The following is a 19623-nucleotide window of genomic DNA, read 5'->3' as shown; positions in this document are numbered from 1 at the left end:
GATTTCAATTGCAACTGCTTGTTCCCTAAGGACCGATTTCATTTCTGACCTTAGAGAACCTCTGATTTTTCCTGACTTTGCCATGACGGTTGGTCAGTGGAATCAACCTTATCGACTTTATTTTGCTTTCGTAGGCCTTTCCCTTTTGACTTGTTGTTGTTTTTTTTCTCTTTTTTTTCTTTTTTGTTTTTAACCATTCGGAGCATTGGGAAACGTTTTGGCTCCTCAAACTTGTTGCAACGGCTAGTCGCGTGGGACTTAACCTTTTCCAACTTTATTTCGCCTTTATAGGCCTTTCATTTTTGGCTTCTTTCTTCCAACTTCAATTTCAGAGAATTTGGGGTACCTTGGCTTTTCAATTTTTTGTCGAGACAGTTAGCCACGTGAGACTTAACCTTTTCCAACTTTATTTTGCCTTTGTGGGCATTTGACTTTGATTTTCTTTCTTTTTAGGAGCTCCTTTTTATTTCAAAGCATCGATCATCATGGCTAGTTGAGGTCGATTCGATGCACCTGCCGAGGTTGGGTGCCTTTTTGCATATTAGCTTGTATCAAATGAGAACCCTGTAAATCAATCTTACCATCCTTTCTTTGTCTTAGTTTCGGAACAGAGTTAAACTGAAAGGGATTCAAAGAAAACAAACAATGGAATGGAGAATGAGTTTAAAACAAGAAGTGTCCCTTTCGGGAAAAGGAAAGAAGGACTTATCTGGAGTGCATGCAGACTTCAATAAACATGACATGCCTTTTGGACCGGATTCCTGATCTGTGTAAACCGTCCGACTCTCAGAAATTCATCACAACTTTTGCCTCAAAATCGAGAACCTTGCTAGGACTCTGTCGATGCCGATGGCTGTGAGGATCCTCTTTTCGATCAGGGATGCCCTTTGCAGGTTTTCACGAGCTGACCTCTCTCATTTGTCTTCTCACCATCGCCTTATAGTGCTCTTTGCGAGTTTTCACTAACATGACTCTCATTTTGATTTTTTTGTTTACTGCCGCCTTACGGTGCCCGTGTGGGTTTTCACCAATAAGACTCTCGCATTTTATTTCTCTCATTTTAATTGCATCGTATCCAAGTAGCTTCATTCTCTGATCCTTGAACATTCTCACCGATTGATTAGAAGGACTTGAACAGGATTTGGGGTAAAAGGGATTTGGATTGAATTACAACTTTAGAACCTTTCAGGCGAAACCATCGCCGAAACATTGTAACTTTTGCCCCAGTTTCAACTTTTGGGGAATTTGGATTTTTATTTTGGAGTGACTGAACCCCAGTGTGAGGCTACCTACATATCCTTTCGGAATCAAGTCGAACGTAGTTCAGGGAAACATTTTGTTTTGCTGGTTTTTTCTTCTTCTTTTGTTTTGATGATTTTTTTTTATTTTTTTCACAAACGTTTTCAAGTTCCAAAGAGGGTAATGAAAGAAAGGTAATCGGCTCAAAGGGTTAGCAAAGGATTGGAGTGTTTGGGGTAGCGAGAATGAAAGTCTTCGTCATCCCAACCGGAGAATATTAATACTATATGGAGGATCAATCAGAGTACCTTTTGCCTGCATTTGCATTGATAGTTGTTTCAGGGACATTTCCTTCGTTGTGTCCCAAGTGCAACACACTCTTTTGGCAGTACTCTTGTTGCAGTGTATGTACTTTTCCAATCTGGAGCCAATTTTCCTTTAGTTTCTCCGAGTCTTTGTTTTCTTTTCTTGAACTTATTTTCATTTCACTCTAATCCTTGATTCATTATTTCGGAGTATGACAACTTTCAGGATCTAGGCATGAAGTCCGCAGGCATGTCATGTTATTGAAATCTGCATTTAACAGAACTAAAAAGAGAATAAGAAAAATGACAAGATTAAGAAAAGAGACATTCCTGGACAATGAAATATTATTTTCATTTGACTTTTGATTTTTGATTTTTTTTATTCATTTTTTTTGAATTTTTTCTTGAATTTCAAAGATAGAAGGGTTTACATCAGAAAGTAAGACAATAAAGTAAAACACCCGGATCACACCCTGAGATAATCCGGACGCAGAAAGGATAGCAAGACTAGCTACCGAGACTCCCGTCTGATGGGGAACTTTCAGGCTTGGCGACCGTTTTTCGGCTTTTCTTCTTTTTTGGTAATGGCTGAATAGCCTTCTGTGCCGGATCAAATTCCTCATCTTCACAAATTATTCCGACTATTGGCTCGTTGTTTTGTGCAAGCAACAGATTGTTCATCACATCAAGAGCTTCTTCAACCTGAAAAACAATTTTTTCAGCTTCAATCAAATCTTCAACTGCCCTCTTGAAGGTCCAACAGTCCTTTGTACTGTGTCCTACTGTTCCAAAGTAGTATTCATATCTAGCATTAGCTCGGTGCGAGGGGGACCCGGGGTTCGGTCAGTTCGGGGCCACTGGCTATAATAGATCTAGCCTGATTAGCTTTTGGAATAAGCTTTAATATGATTCACCAATAGGGGTGAACTGGTTCTTTAATAAAGACTCTTGGGCGAGGATTATACTGGGGAACATCTGGTTGGAGATTATATGGAGCTTGGTAAGGATGGGCATTTATGGGAGGTGGAACTCGGTTTTGTGTATGATGTTGTGGCCGCGTGTAAGGTTGTGCGTTCATCACCGCATAAGGAGGTGGTGCCACGGCATAAGCAGCATCTTGAAGAGTATAATAATGTCGAGGGACCTCAGGAAGCATATATGATTGGCTGGATGACCTGCGGGCCCCTCTCGAGCTCTAAACCATCATGGCTCCTTCTTCTCTCCCGTTTCCATTTATCAAATCCTCTAAACCATTTCGAATATCTAGTGATGTGGCTTTAAAAGCAGCATGACTCAAGATTCGACCCGTTTTTAGACCATTTTCTATCATCTCCCCAATTTTGATAGCCTCAGCAAACGACTTTCCCATATCGGACATTATGTTTTGGAAGTAGTCCGCCTCTTAGGCCTTAGAAAGACCGTGACCATTTCAGTTCTTCCATTGGAGGCTTTACCCTGGCAGCTTGCTCACGCCATTTGACAGCATATTCGCGGAAGCGTTTCGCAGTTTTCTTTTTCAAATTGGACAAGGCATTTCTGTCGGGAGCGATGTCCATATTATATTGGAACTGGCGGACAAAATATCGAGCCATGTCGTCCCACGCATGCCAATGAGTAATTTCTTGATCCGTTTACCACTCAGAAGAGATTCCGGTGAGGCTTTCCCCAAAATAGGCCATTAGCAGCTCCTCTTTTCCACCAACTCCCCTTAACTGGTTACAATATCTTTTCAAATGAGCGACCGGGTCTCCGTGCCCGTTGTACTTTTCAAATTTTGGCATCTTGAAGCCAACTGGCAAATGGACCTGGGGATCATGTAAAGGTCAGAGTATGAGACACTCTTTTGACCACTCAGACCTTGCATGTTTTTCAGGCTTTGTTCTAGGCTCTTCATCTTCCGAGCCATTTCCTCTTGCTCGGAATTTTAACAACCTTTTCTTGTTCCATCGAGAGATCATATTGCGGAGGTTAAGTGAAAGAGTATGGGGTCACATATGTTATTTCTGGTTGAAACTGTGGACCCTAAAAGATGAACATTAGAGGCGGTGCCCTTGAAGCCGATGCCTGGGGGCGAACCACAAAAGGCATGACAGGAACATTGTACAGCATTGGAGGGTGCCTGCATGGAATGAGTGAGTTGGGCACAGGGGCGTTGGTAACATCACCTCACCTGGGGATCAACTCAGAGAACCCAGGGATTGTACTTGGCGGTTCCCTACCATTAGACGAGGCGTCCCACATTTTCAATATGCGGAGACGCAACATCTTATTCTCTTCAGCAACTGCTGATTCTAGCTGCAGAATAGCCGATGTCGGGCTATCCTCAGTACCGATGATTAGTAGATTGCTTGCGGAGGCCATTTATGCCTTTGGATCTTGCGAACGAGGGGAGGCTAGACTACCAACAAAACCAACCACCAAAACCTTGCTAGTTTGCACATCGAACAACCTTGTTAGTTTTGAAACGCTTAACAGATAGGAAATCGCACGTTTGGATGCAATGCACCTAAATAGTTAAACGTTTCTACCATGTATTTGAACGGTTGCATGTTTTATCCCGGCCTTAGTTAACCCTTTCAGTACGTACCCCTTTTCTTTTATTTCTGCCTCTCTTAATCACTCTTTTTTTTCATTTCGTTTCTACCACTCTTTTTTTTCTTTCTTTTTTTTGTTTTTGTTTTTGTCACTCTCTTTTTTTCACACAATTTTTTTCTTTTTTTTTAAGATTATTTTTCTCTCAGTTTATTTATGACTATGATCGAATCCGATGAGGATTGCCTACGTATTATGACGCCGCATGAATCAGATCTTGCGTAGTTCGGGAAGATTGAGAATGGAGTAAATAAACTAACTTTTTTTTTATTGGAATTTTTTTTTGAAAAAATGCTTTAAAAGAAGAAAGGAATTATTTTTTTTGATTTTATTGATTTTGATTTTTGTTTTGTTTTTGAAAGAAAGACTTCTAAAAATTTCATTTTCTATTTATTTGAACTTTGGGAATTTTAAAAGTAAAAAGAAAATATTTTTGTTTGAATTTTTATTTGTTTTCTCTTATTCTAAAGAAGAAAGAAAATATTTTTTGGATTTTGGATGTTGCCTCTTAATTTTCGAAAGAGAAACTTTCAAGAAAATATTTTGGATTTTTTGAGTTTTTATTTATTTTAAAAAGTACTTCTAAAAAAAAGCGAAAATATTTTTTAGGCTTCAATTTTTCAATTTTTCTTTTTTGAAAGAAAGACTTTTAAACAAGGAAAAGATTTTTTTTTAATTTAATTTTTTTAATTTTGAGAAAAATACTTCAAAATAAAGGAAACTCGTATTTTGGATTTTGATTTTTTATTATTTGTTTTTTTTCATATGAAAGACTTAAGAAAGAAGGAAACTATTTTTTGAGTTTAAAATATTATTTTTTTTTGAACTTTCTGAGGAAATGCTTCTAAGGACGGAATTAAAGGAAATTATTTTTTATGGATTCTTTTTTAATAATTAGGGCCGGAACCGATGAGGTTTGCCTATGTATCTCACATCCGGTGAAAATCAGACCCGCGTAGTTCGGTCAGTTTTGACGGAACAAGAGAATATGACTTATTTCGAAATGACTTTTTTCTCCTTTTTTTTTCAAAATTTTGGCAGAGTTTCGGAATTTATCAAGTACCTACTTCTCACTCTTGTTTTTTTTTCTTCTTGTTTTTTTCTTTTTTTTTTTTTGATTTTTTTCCGTATTCTAGAAGTCGATCAATATGCAAGCTGAAACAAACAGATGCGTAAGTAGCACGTAAGATGCATCAGGATGGTCTTTTTAATTTGGGTACACCTGTCTTAGACGGACCCAACCCCTGCGTTGAGTCCCTAAAGTCAAATGCACGTGATGCGAATAAACGTTCCTACTAGGGATCCGGCATGAGGTTACGTTATTCTAAGTTTAAACCTGGGATTGTGTTCTAGACTTGGCTTACCCGAGCGAACAGACTCGAGCCGAAGAGGGGGCAGCGTACCGGGAGCACGAAAGTCTGTCCGACCTTGTTGTTGGTCCAGCCTCGTTCTATTTGGTATAACTTCTAACAGAAAAAGTGGGTCACGCGAACGTGTGCACCGTTTTTTAGAAGACTCAGAAGGGAGGCGTAAGAAAATATTTAAATACAGTTCTAGTAATATCAAAGCGGTAAATAAATGGCAATTAGCACAGTCCACAAAATACAGTAATATCAACAATAAATAAAGTCAAATAAAAATCACATTAATAAGCTCGAATTCTTGAACCCTGAACCAGAAGTTCTGAGTTCTGTTTCCCCAGCAGAGTCGTAAGAGCTTTCACACCTCCTTTTTACACCCCGAGTACATATGGGAGTTTTTCCAATTAAAGTGACATTAATCGAAATGAGATTTATTAATTTATCAGAGTCGCCACTTGGGATAATTTATGGTGTCTCAAGTCACCGATTTATTTTAAATCCCAAATCGAGGAAGTTCTTTTTTTAAAAAAAAAATCTGCAAACCAGAAATTCTAGATAAGGAATTTTGTTAACCCGGGAGAAGGTGTTAGGCATTCCCGGATTCCGTGGTTCTAGCACGGTCGCTTAGTGATTTATACTTGGCTTAAGTTGTTTAACTACTCATTTTTAAGACCTATGTGCATTTATCTTTTTACCGCCTTTAATCACTTGACTTGTTCGTAATTAAAGAATTGAGTTACTCGTACGTATACTCTTTTCCTTTGGCTCGTCAAAAAACATGTCACGCAAACGTGTCCACAATTAATAACACTTTGTTTATTTTTTAAGAAAAGTTTTGTTGAAGTTGCGCGAACGCATTCCTCGAGTTACTTTTAGAATTAAATTTGCAATTATGTTATGTGAACGTATACGTAATCACAATACTAGTCTAAATCGAGCCTAAAGCAAATTACGATTATTCAATTTTTTCAAAGAAATATTTGTGAGGGCCATGGATGATTTAATTTATTTATGGCATACCTCAAACCTTTTCTATAAGTGTTAGTCTCTTAATCTAATTCATAAGGGCCATGAATTATAGAGAAATTCAAAAGCAAGCCACCTAAAGATCGGCTATTCAATTTCTGATAACATAATAGAGATTTTGGTATTCACCATAAGAATGTCATCCTCTCAAGGATTCCAAAGAATTTATTGATTACAAAGCGCGGAACTGAATTCAAAGGAAAGAAAAAAGTATTACATGATTTTTCAATCCATTTGTGACGTGTAAAAGGAAATAGTTTATGCTTTTCCCACTATTTTTTCAATAGATCTATATATTCAAACTTATGACAACATGTAATTCATGTTCAAGTCTTGAGTTTTTTAAAAAAAAAATTAGTGTTGGATTAAAGTAAAATTAGTAACACAAGCTGAAAATTTTAGCGCAGAAATAAGAAATCGTCATTCATCATGCTCACAAAATATAATGGAATTTACATCCTAGTATTGCAGCATTTCCGCGTCATCTGATTTAGATTCTGCCAAAACTTAGGTCGTCTCCTAAGAAACGCCCAAATGGAACTCAGCAAAATGTAGCAGCAGCAAATTCAACAACCTTCGGCAGCCTTTTAAAAACAAATAAAAATCGTTCCCCAAAGCTTATTTTCAGATCTCTTTTTTTGAGTTTTTGAAAGTTTTTTGTTTCTAGCTTTAAGCTGAGAGCTTCACGTGTGTGGTTTTTGAGAAAATGAAGATGAAGCAAGAAGAAGAGGGGTCTGATCCGTTTTTTAAAGGGAAGGGCTTCTTCATTTTTTTTTCTGTAGCTTTTAGAAGCAGAAGATGAAGAACGGCTTCAAGTTGCGCCGTTTTCTCTGTGTATTTCTAAGGGTGGTCTGATTTCCATCCCCTTTTTGTCTAGTTCTATTTAGCAAACAGATTTTCAAAAACCTGAAATTTCGTTTGGCAAAATGGTTATTGACATAATGTATACATGGCTAGAATTTAACATGATGGCCAAATAGATATTACAACATTTTTTAGCTAATGTCAACTTGATTCCATCTCATCTCAACAACAATTAACAGACAACACTCCAAACAAGAATCTCATACAAGAAATAAATACTTCAGCAGCATTACAGTGTTTAAAACGAAGTGGATATCTATACAACTCACAGAATTTCTGGGAAAATTTAAACGGAGATCCAACCACGCGATTTTCGTTATCAAAAATATAACCCTAGAAATTTACTCTCTCCTTCTGAAAATTTTCCTACATTTTTTATCTGATTTTTCTTTCACCTAACAAAGAGACTTACCTCGTATATATAGCTTTCAAAAAATCTTCCAATTTCTGCCAAAATCCGAAAATCCTTCAAATTTTTTGAACAATTTTTGGGACAAATGGAGGGCGAGGATCGATTTACATCTATCCACGACTCTCATTCATCCAACAAATCGTCCTTTCGTACCCGAAATCGTGCGATTTTGAGGGAATATTCGTACTCTTCTGACAAATCCGTTGGGAATGAAGGTGACGTGGAGGGGAGGGGACCATGTGAGTGAACTCGGAAATGAGTTAAGGCGACTTGAAGAGGAAGACGATGAAGGAGCAGTAGGGTGCGCCGCTTCTGAGGTTGGGTCTAGGGTTTGGGAATTGGAGGAAATGTTTATAACAGGGGTTTTATTATATTAAAGGCAACGGGCGGGTCAAAATAACGGGTCAGATCCGGTTTGTTTGGACTGGGGCGTGAATGTTTGGCTTGGGGATTAATTGATTATACGGGAGGAACGATTGGGCCGAATTTGGGTGTTTAAAGATGGCCCAATTCAATTCTTTTTCCAATTCTTCCTTTATTTCTAAATTCCTTTTCTTTTCTTTTTCTTTTTTTCTTTTTTTCTAATTACAAATACTAATAACTAAAAAATTCTAAATTATCTAAAATGTGAAATTGAAGTAATTAACTAATTATAAAAATTATAAACATCACTTAAGTCTAGATTAAAAGAGAAAAATCAATAAACTAAGAATTAAAAGACAAAAACTGTAAAATGAGCTATTTTTGTGATTTTCAAGTTTTTCTAAATTAAATAATTACTGATTAATTGTAAAAAATATAACAACAAATTCTAAATGCAATGCATGATATTTTTGGTATTTTTCATGATTTAAATAAATTAAACATGCACAGAAATGCAAATAATTCAGAAAATTCTACAGAAATTCCTAAAATGACCAATAATTAACAAAAATCTATTTTTCTTGAGATTTTATAGGAGTATTTCATATGGGGCAAAAATCACATGCTCACAGTTATAATATCACTTGGAGGATTATTTCTTTCTAAGAGGTGTGAATCTATTCACCTTGATTAGAAAGATAAAATGCTTAGCACACATGTTTGATCCATGTTGATGGAAATTCTAGCATATGTGGTCGTAGATAGAATTCATACCTTAAAATGGTGCGATGCCTGCTACGATTCATTGTTAGTTTTTCTATTGAGACTGAATGGATTGTTATATGGGTCATTCTATCCTTGGCTATGTGCGTAGTGTGGCCACCGTATAGTCTAAAGTCCTTTTTCAAAATGATTTTCTTAAAAACTCAAATATTTAAAATTGTTTTCTTGTCCTCAATTGACGTCGGCGTCCAAGTGGGAGAATGTTGGAATTTGGACTTACATTAATTGGTTATAGCCTAAAAGGATAGTGACATGGCCCAAGTGGTGGACAAATAAAAGGCCTAATATTAAATATTGTGTGTGTGGATAAGTGAGGTCCAATAACTATTGGCTTGTGATGAGTAGACACTCTTTATAAATAGAGGTCAACCCCCCTTTTTTCTAGCTATTAGAAAACCCTAGCGTATTCTGCCTCTTGAATACGTGGCAATGGTAGACGTCCCATCAGTCAAGTTCTCCGGGCTGTGAGAGCGCGTAGCTAGTGGATTGTGGAAGTTGGTCTCAGGCTTAATCGTCGTTTGCTGTCCCTGCTGAATTCATGAAGTTTAACGGTACGCTTCCTTAGACTCTAACTCTAGATTGATTGTGTAATTGTGTCTTGATCTCTATTATGGCTACGAATTAATTATCTTACATCTAAGATCTAGATCACTTTTGCTGAGTGGCTAGGTGCTCTTTAGTTTGTATACTTCTTTATTGTTATTAATAGTAATTCACAGTGTTACCAAAAAAACATTGACATTTAAGATAACAAAATTCAAAAAGTATTTTTAGTTTATGATACATATTTTTAGTTTAAGATTTTAAGATTTAATGTTTTTTTAGATTGCTAAATTTCGTGGTAATTCAAACTAAAATATATACTCCATCCATTTTAATTTATATGAATTTATTTTTTTTAGTCCGTAATAAAAAGAATGACTCTTTTTCATATTTTGAAACAATTTACCTTTATATAATAATTTATAACAACACAAATATTATTATACCATAATTTTCTTTTCTTTTTTAAATTTTTTTTATACCCAGTCAAATAAGTTTACATATATTGAAATGGTGGGAGTATAAAATAAAACGATTGATGTAAACTAAACATATCGTTAAAATGTATGCCACGGACCCACGGTGGTACAAGCTGTACACAAAGGACTTTAGATGGACATTACGAGGTAATCATTCACACAGCAAAATAGATTAGCACCTTACACAGCCGCGTGTCAGAAAAAACACCAGAAAAAAAAAATCTCTTTTTCTCCGTACAACCCCCATACGTCTTAACGCCTGATTCCATCCTATGCATAATTTGTGATTTTGTAAAGATAGCCGTATTTTAATTGAACACAACATAATATAGCGTTCAAATTTGCAGGCTTGTCTAAATCACCCACATACATGTTCCTATATGTATCACGATTTCGTCACGTTTATGTAGGAAGACGAAGCTGTTCTTGCAACATATATCTGTATATATACAATTTAAATATATCAATTATTTGGGAGTGATTTTTGGATAATTGATTCGTTATACCTATGCAATTTTTCTCTCCAAAGTATAGTTGGTCCAAACGCGGATAAAGGAGGATGGTGTTAAAATAGTTTTGAGGCTAATTGCTTGATTGATAAATTTGTATATACAATAGATAGGGGAAGCGATGGGAGCTGTAACGTCGTCGATGGCGGCAAAGTTTGCATTTTTTCCGCCAAATCTGCCGTCGTATGGGGTGGCGGTGGAAGAATCAACGGGAAAACTTAAGATGACAGAGGTGGTGCAGAGGGAAGACGTGGACATTTTGAAGCTATGGACGAAGAGAGGGACGGAAATTATGGCCATGTACGTGAGGAATCCGGCGGCAAAGCTGACGCTGCTCTACTCTCACGGCAACGCAGCTGATTTGGGGCAGATGTACGATTTGTTCACCGAACTTAGTCTTCATCTCCGGGTCAATTTGATGGGGTATCCTTCTCTCTGCTCTTTTTTAGTACTCTCATTTTATATCGCTGTTTGGGTACAGTTTTAAAGGGGAAAAAAGCCTTTTGATACATACCAAAAATTTGAGATCAATTGTATACAACGTGGATGTGTTTATCAAGACTTTGCTGTCTGGCAGCTGGAATTCCAAATCCGTAGGTGCACTTCTTAATGTGTGTGTATGCATATTTACATATTAAAAGAAAATGTTAAACTTTATATCTTACTATATTAATTTTCTATATCATATTTGAGACAGTGAGTTTCTATATGCTGGATGATACTCGTGTATGAGTCCTATGGGGTTCTGTTATGTATGCGCTTGCCAATTCAAAACAGAATGAAGCGACCTTAAGCCTAATGTCTTAGATGAATTTTAGTGATTCAGGAATAAGCTTGTGCTTGTTGCAGAAAACTTTGACCCAAAGGAGATGATCTATTATTCCTAGTTATTTTGTATATGCTCTCTTCATGTGAAGAGAACACTAGTGGATAAATGATCCTCCTCACTGTTGTTGTGATATTACCCTCCCCCCCCCCCCCCAATGCAAATTTGCACTGCAGTGATACTTTCACGTGGTTTGGGAACTACTATTTCCAGCCTTACCTGGTGCATATGCCTTAATGTTGACAAAACTTGTTTCTTCTATGGCAAAAGATAAACTTTCTTCTTAGTTACGTGGTTTGTAAAATGTGACAGAACATGTAACATTGACATATACCATCTTGGGAATCTCTCATGCTCGTCAGAGACTTCCTGGTCTTCAAAGTCCGGGATATGCTCACTTTTCCTTCTCCACTGGATTTCTTTCTCTCCTCGCTTTTAATCTGAGTGCCTAATTTTATTTGAACAGCGCCTTTGGGCAGAGGAAGCTTGAAGGAACAGTTGCTGCAAGTTTTGGAAAGTTTGCTTAGTCTTTCTTTTGTGGAACACTGAAAGTTTTGACTTTAAATCCCACCCCTTAATTTATTTAATAAAAGATAAGATATATGGATCCAAATTACCTCAAAATTTCTGAGTTTCCTCTCTTTTCTGGCAGGTATGACTATTCAGGGTATGGACAGTCCACTGGCAAGGTATGAAATATTTCTTTAGATGATTAAGTTTAGGCAGTTCAAGAAGAAATTACTTGACTCTGTATTCTTATTTTGCTATAGCCAAGTGAGCAAAACACTTATGCCGATATAGAAGCTGCATATAAGTGTCTTGAAGAGACGTATGGGGTGAAGGAGGAGGATATAGTATTGTATGGACAGTCTGTTGGTAGTGGACCAACATTAGATTTGGCATCCCGCTTATCAAGATTGAGGGCTGTGGTTCTACACAGCCCAATTCTCTCTGGAGTTCGCGTCTTGCATCCAGTTAAGCGGACATACTGGTTTGACATATATAAGGTTAATATTCTATTCGTCGTAGTTATGTGGAGCTTTGTTTGTAATATTATTTTGTATTTAGCTGTTTTTCTTTCTTTTCTCTATGCAGAATATTGACAAAATACCATTGGTTGAGTGTCCTGTCCTCATTATCCACGTGAGTATCCATATTTTCTTCATGAATATATCACATTTAACTAGGAATTGGCCATGAATTAGTAAGCATCGATAAGTAGCAAAACTGACTCACTGGTTCAAAGCTGCAATCTAGCAGGTTTGGCTTCCATCTTGTTGAACTCTTTTAGGACTCCTCCATAGCTGCTTAGTGCTGTCCTCTTCTTCTAGGCCAAATTCATTGTGATTTTTGGTTACAAACTGATGAGTCAGTTGGTTTTACGGTTGATTGGTCGAAAGATGAAACTGGGCTTTCAAGCCAGAAAGGAAGTCCTCTAACTCATCTAATCCCAAGAAAAAGAAGCCGCCGCATATGATTGAAAGTACATTAGTATCACCGAGGCAAAAGAAAAGCAGGTGGCATTGCTTAGCTTAGGACTCTTTGCTGCAGCCGATGTGCCTGTTGAGGTGGATATTCTAGTTTCAATGCGTGTTCTTTGCTATTGTGCCTCCGGTTTGACCAAGTCAAGCTTCCCAATAGGAAACCTGTAAACTTTTGAGGGAGTAACAATTCAATTTACTCCCTTATTCCTCTTCCTCCTTCCAGTCTTCCCCTGCCAGCTTCTACTCCACTCCTGTCCCTGCCATTTTCCACTGTTCTTTTTGTAATGCATTTTGTTCATCTCTTTTCCTTGTCCTTACATTACCTTATCTCATTGACAAAAAGTCTTGTTTTTATCAATTAATCATGAACATGGCGGATCCAGGATTTAAACTTTATAGCTTTTAAGATTTTTACCATTGAACCCGTTATATTTTTTAAGTTATGGGTTCATATCTGCTATTTATTACAATTTCAGTGAAGTTTTACATACAAATTTATGATCCGCACCGAAAGTTATGGGTTCAGTTGAACGTGTACGGTACATACGATGGTACATCCACCCCTGATAAGTTATGCCTTTGTTTTTCAATTGATTGTTACCCAACTAGAGAATAGTATAAGAAATTAAATTCAGTACCCGAGAGAATGGTAGAGATAGAAGACCTGTATAGTTTGGATGGATCGACTCCTTGGTAGAGATAGAAGACCTCTATGGTGGCACTTGCTTCTAGAATTTCTAGCTGACATCCCCATCTGATCTTTTATTACTTTAATTTCTAGGGCACTGCAGATGATGTTGTGGATTGTTCACATGGTAAGCAGCTGTTTGATCTATGTAAGCAAAAATATGACCCTTTGTGGGTTGAAGGTGGTAACCATTGTGATTTGGAGCTCTACCCCGAATACATAAAACATCTGAAGAAGTTCTTATCAGCTGTTGAGAAATCTACGGTTTCTAAAAATGGAAATGCACCAAGTATGGACCAAATAGATAAACTTGAAACATCGAAATAGCAGAGATTGTAGACGCAGGCCATGCAAACACCAGAAGGAGAAATCTAGACCAAGTACAGAAAAGCGAGAGAAACTCTATAAGCAAGCACAGATCAGATAGATTTATCAAGCAAGAGTATCGATCTAGCAGAAAGGACCAATAACAATTTGGACCCGCCAGAGAAAGCAAGAAACATGTTTGTGTAAATTTTCTACTTTTTGTGTATACTTCTTGTGTACGGGAGATTTTCTCACTTCAATGAAATTAATTTTCTTCATAAAAAAGAAAAGCAAGAAACAGCATTTTCTTCATATTATACTAGCTGGCTAAGAGTGTCTTTCATCTTTTGTTTCCTTGGTCTAATTAGCATGATCTTGTATAAAACGCGATCTCTGCTTTAACGAATGATAGGTTCTACTGGTGGCAGGTTTAATGATATTATGAGATCAGCCGTGTTATATATGCAATATCAACTGCTTCAAGAGTGTATAATTTCTCAGTTACCTCACCTATGAAAAAAGAGAATTTTTCAGTTAGCTCTATCTTTTGAGTGGTTTGATTGCTTTTGTAGTCATTTTTCCATCTCTTACTTCCAGTCTTGCTTTAATAGGCTAGTCATGTATACATTTAGTTAAATGATAATATGGTATGCTTTTGCATGTGTCTGAAATAAAAACTTAAATCATCTCACCAAAGGGATCAGAGGGAGCTTCGATTGTGTCTATGGCAAATTCCTGTTGTTTATGGTTAAGCTTTTAGCTTTCAAGACCCTTTGCAGATTCTTGAATTTAGTTCTCTTTTTCAAGTCTTTAGCTACCACTATCTGTGTAATAACAAAAAAATTGAGATAGAAAACGATTAACGGTGTATGTTCTCCCCTGCGAATGAGTTGTGGGGGCATCTTTCATTCCCTTGAAAGAGATCACAGGTGCAGTGCCTATTCACTTTGAATATCTTGAGGCCCGAATTTATTGGTGTATGTTCTCCCCTCCGAATGAGTTGTGGGGGCATCTTTCATTCCCTTGAAAGAGATCACAGGTGCAGTGCCTATTCACTTTGAATATCTTGAGGCCCGAATTTATTGGTGTATGTTCTCCCCTCCGAATGAGTTGTGGGGGCATCTTTCATTCCCTTGAAAGAGATCACAGGTGCAGTGCCTATTCACTTTGAATATCTTGAGGTCCGAATTTATTGATGTTGAAGAATCAGCAGATGAATAGTGGTTAGAATAAGATATCAATCAAGCGAATAGAGAGTAGCCCTTTTTTAATTAATCTGGTCATAAATTTGATTGTAGTCAAATTGTTGAGTTCAGAGAAGATGCCTCCAACTATGCCCTTTTTTTAGTTGATGTGGCCATAAATTTGATTGTAGTCAAATTGTTTCGAGTTTAAAGACGAAGATGCCTCCAACTACCTGGCCAAATATGCATAATAGTGTAGGGAGCAGGTAACAAGTCCCATTCTCAGACCGGTACTCCACACCGTGGTTCTTAGCCACGTGCTCTATTTGAAAAAGCATTTAACAGTATGTTTTTTTTGTTTTTTATTTTATAAGGTAAAATTTTATTAATAAAGTACCAAGATGGTACTGTTGAAGTTTGGCAAAATGCCAAAGTCCCACATTGGTTGGGAGTTAAGTTTGGGGGGGATTTTTCCCCTATAAAAGAAGGCCTAATGTTTAGGATTGAAACACACCTCTCATTTGCCTTCTCATCTGTTTAAGGCATTTGTATTTCTCTCTTTAGTATTATTTCACTTGTATTTTTGGAGTGAAATAAAATATTGGTTGTGTCTGAGGAGTAGGCAAAATTAGCCGAACCTCGTAAATTCTGGTGTTCCCTTTATTGTTGCTTTATTGTCTTATTTATTATTTGGTGGCTGTCATAATTTTGGTATAGTAGTTGTGACTTATTCACACTATATACATTTGGCTTCCGCAACAATTGGTATCAGAGCCAAGGTACTGTCTAAGTATGCTCTGTGGTTGCAGCATAGTCTGATCTTCCACATCAGAAAAGATTTATCTTGGTAACTGAGTCAAGGTTCTGTCTGAGTATGCTCTGTAGTTGCAGCTTAGTCTGATCTTCTACATCAGAAAGGAAATAATCTTGATTTGTGTCGTCAGCTATTAAATAATATTTGTGTCAAATATGGGAGACAATAAACAAGAAGAATCTACATCAAGTGTCAACAATACGTCATCATTGGCATCTTCGCTTATGACAAGAATTGTGTCAAATGCGAAATTTGCGGTAGAAATATTTGACGGGTCCGGACATTTTGGGATGTGGCAAGGCGAGGTTCTAGATGTCCTTTTTCAACAAGGGCTAGATCTGGCCATTGAAGAAAAGAAACCAGATGTTATTGGAGAAGAAGATTGGAAGATTCTCAACCGTGTTGCTTGCGGTACCATTCGATACTACCTTGCTAGAGAGCAGAAATATCCATACACAAAGGAAACTTCTGCAAGTAAATTATGGAAAGCACTGGAGGATAAATTTTTGAAGAAAAACAGTCAAAATAAATTGTACATGAAGAAGAGACTGTTTCACTTCACCTATGTTCCTGGTACCACGATGAATGAACATATCACCAGTTTCAATAAGTTGGTCACAGATTTGCAAAATATGGATACAACTTATGATGATGGTGACTTGGCCTTAATGTTGTTGGCGTCACTTCCTGATGAGTACGAGCACCTTGAAACTACTCTACTCCATGGAAATGACGAAATTTCTCTCAGAGAAGTTTGTTCAGCTTTGTACAGCTATGAACAAAGAAAGCGAGAAAAACAGAAGGGCGGAGAAGGAGAAGCACTGTTTGTGAGGGGTCGTCCTCAAAATCAAACGAGGACAAAGAAGGGAAGATCCAAGTCAAGATCCAGACCCAGCAAAGATGAATGTGCCTTTTGTCGAGAAAAAGGGCACTGGAAGAAAGACTGTCCGAAGTTGAAGAATAAGGCCAAACATAACAATGGAAAGGCTATTATGGATTCAAATGTAGCTGATTGTGATGATTCAGACTTCTCATTAGTTACAACAGAGTCATCAACATCATTAGACATATGGTTGATGGACTCGGCTTGTAGCTATCATATGTGTCCCAACAGGGACTGGTTCGTGGAATTTCAAGAAGGAGAATATGGAGTCATCCACACAGCGGATAACAGCCCTCTTACCTCATATGGCATTGGTTCAATACGATTAAGGAACCATGATGGAATGATCAGAACATTGATAGATGTTCGATATGTACCGGATTTGAAGAAGAATCTCATCTCTGTGGGAGCCCTAGAATCAAAAGGGTTCAAAATCATTGCAGAAAATGGAGTGATGAGAGTATGCTCCGGTGCACTAGTGGTAATGAAGGCTAATCGGAAGAATAATAATATGTATCGCTATCGTGGCAGTACAGTTATTGGGACAGCGACAGTGACATCCAGTGACGACAAAGAGGCAGAAGCAACCAAGCTATGGCACATGCGCTTGGGACATGCTGGAGGAAAATCCTTGAAAACTCTATCAGATCAAGGATTGTTAAAAGGAGTAAAGGCTTGCAACTTGGAGTTTTGTGAGCATTGTGTCAAAGGGAAACAGACAAGGGTTAAATTTGGTACAGCGATCCATAATACTAAAGGCATTTTGGATTATGTACACTCTGATGTTTGGGGTCCTTCCAAAACACCTTCATTGGGTGGGAAGCACTATTTTGTAACCTTTGTTGATGATTTTTCCCGAAGAGTATGGGTGTATACAATGAAGAGCAAAGATGAAGTGTTGGGAATTTTTCTCAAATGGAAGACGATGGTGGAGAATCAGACAGGCAGGAGAATCAAGTGTATTCGCACAGACAATGGAGGTGAATACAAAAATGATCATTTCAATAAGGTCTGTGAAAATGATGGCATCGTCCGACACTTCACTGTTAGACATACACCACAACAGAATGGAGTGGCAGAACGTATGAACCGGACCTTGCTGGAGAAGGTACGGTGTATGTTGTCCAATGCTGGCTTGGGCAAAGAATTTTGGGCTGAGGCAGTTACATATGCATGCCACCTCATTAATCGCTTACCATCTGCTGCTATTGATGGCAAGACACCATTTGAAAAATGGTATGGAAAACCTGCTATAGATTATAACTCTTTGCACGTGTTTGGCTCAACTGCATATTATCATGTGACGGAGTCAAAATTGGATCCAAGGGCAAAGAAGGCTATTTTTATGGGAATTACTTCCGGAGTCAAAGGATATCGCTTATGGTGTCCTATGACAAAGAAAGTAATATTCAGCAGGGATGTTACCTTTGATGAATCTGCTATGGTAAATAAGGTAACAGAAGATACCAAACAAAATGAAGGTGCTTCTAAGCAGGTGGAGTTTGAGGGAAAATTTATTTTTCCTACACAAGAAGCAGAGGAGGAAACAAATGAAGATTACCCTCTGGAAGGAGAGCCAGTAGAGGAGATTCCAACTCAGGAACCTCAACAACAACTTGAATCAATAGCAACCAGCAGGCCAAAAAGAACAATAACGAAACCTGTTCGTCTCATAGAGACGGTTGCTTGTGCAACCTCAATTGTAGCTGATGATGTTCCTACTACTTATAAAGACGTTGTCCAAAGTTCAGAAGAAGATAAGTGGAGGATTGCCATGAATGATGAAATACAGTCCCTTCATCAGAATCATACATGGAGATTGGCCAATCTCCCGAAGGGAAAGAAAGCAATTGGGTGCAAATGGGTATTTGCAAAGAAGGAAGGATTTCCTAACCAAGTAGATGTTCGCTACAAAGCAAGATTGGTGGCCAAAGGATATGCTCAAAAGGAGGGAATTGATTACAATGAAGTGTTTTCTCCGGTTGTAAAACATTCCTCCATTAGAATTATGTTGGCTTTGGTAGCACAATTGGATTTGGAACTAGTTCAGATGGATGTAAAAACTGCGTTTTTACATGGAAACTTGGAGGAGGAAATCTACATGACTCAGCCAGAAGGATTCAAAGTTGCTGGAAAAGAAAATATGGTGTGCGAACTTGAAAAATCGTTGTACGGATTGAAACAATCTTCTAGACAATGGTACAAGCGATTTGACGAGTTTATGTTGCGGCAAGGGTACAAGAGAAGCAAATACGATCATTGTGTGTATTTGCACAAGCTTAAAGATGGTTCCTTTGTATATCTTCTCCTATATGTTGATGATATGTTGATAGCTTCCAAGAATTTGGAAGAAATTGATAAGTTGAAGATTCAACTGAAGAAGGAGTTCGAGATGAAGGATTTGGGTGAGGCAAAGAAAATTCTTGGCATGGAGATAATTAGAGATAGACGTTCAAAGAAACTCTGTTTATCTCAAAAGGAATATTTGAAGAGAGTACTTCAACGTTTTGGCATAGATGACAAGACTAAGCCAGTTAGTACTCCACTTGCTTCCCATTTTAAGCTAAGTACTACTATGTCGCCAATGGATGAAGCTGAACGAGAGTATATGTCAAAGGTACCATACGCAAATGTTGTTGGTAGCTTGATGTATGCAATGGTTTGCACAAGACCTGACATTTCACAAGCTGTTGGAGTTATTAGCAGATATATGCACAATCCAGGGAAGGAGCATTGGCAAGTTGTGAAGTGGATTCTACGGTATATTCATAATACTGTAGATGTCGGGTTAGTTTTTGAGCAGGAAGACAATCAGTCTGTAGTTGGATATTGTGACTCAGATTTTGCGGGTGATCTGGACAAACGAAGATCAACTACTGGTTATGTGTTTACTTTTGCAAAGGCACCAGTTAGTTGGAAGTCTACTTTGCAGTCAACAGTTGCTTTGTCTACAACAGAGGCA

General features: G+C 37.6%; 1 pseudogene; it reads left to right on the top strand.

The window, feature by feature from the left end:
- The first annotated feature begins 10126 nt into the window (after window positions 1-10126).
- On the top strand, window positions 10127-14070 carry LOC107782661 (uncharacterized; annotated as a pseudogene).
- The last annotated feature ends 5553 nt before the right edge of the window (window positions 14071-19623 follow it).

The sequence above is a fragment of the Nicotiana tabacum genome, chromosome 3 (genome assembly GCF_000715075.1).
Source record: "Nicotiana tabacum cultivar K326 chromosome 3, ASM71507v2, whole genome shotgun sequence".
NCBI classification, from domain to species: domain Eukaryota; kingdom Viridiplantae; phylum Streptophyta; class Magnoliopsida; order Solanales; family Solanaceae; genus Nicotiana; species Nicotiana tabacum.
The sequence above is the reverse complement of the archived record's forward strand: the minus strand, read 5'-3'. Positions and strand labels throughout refer to the sequence as shown.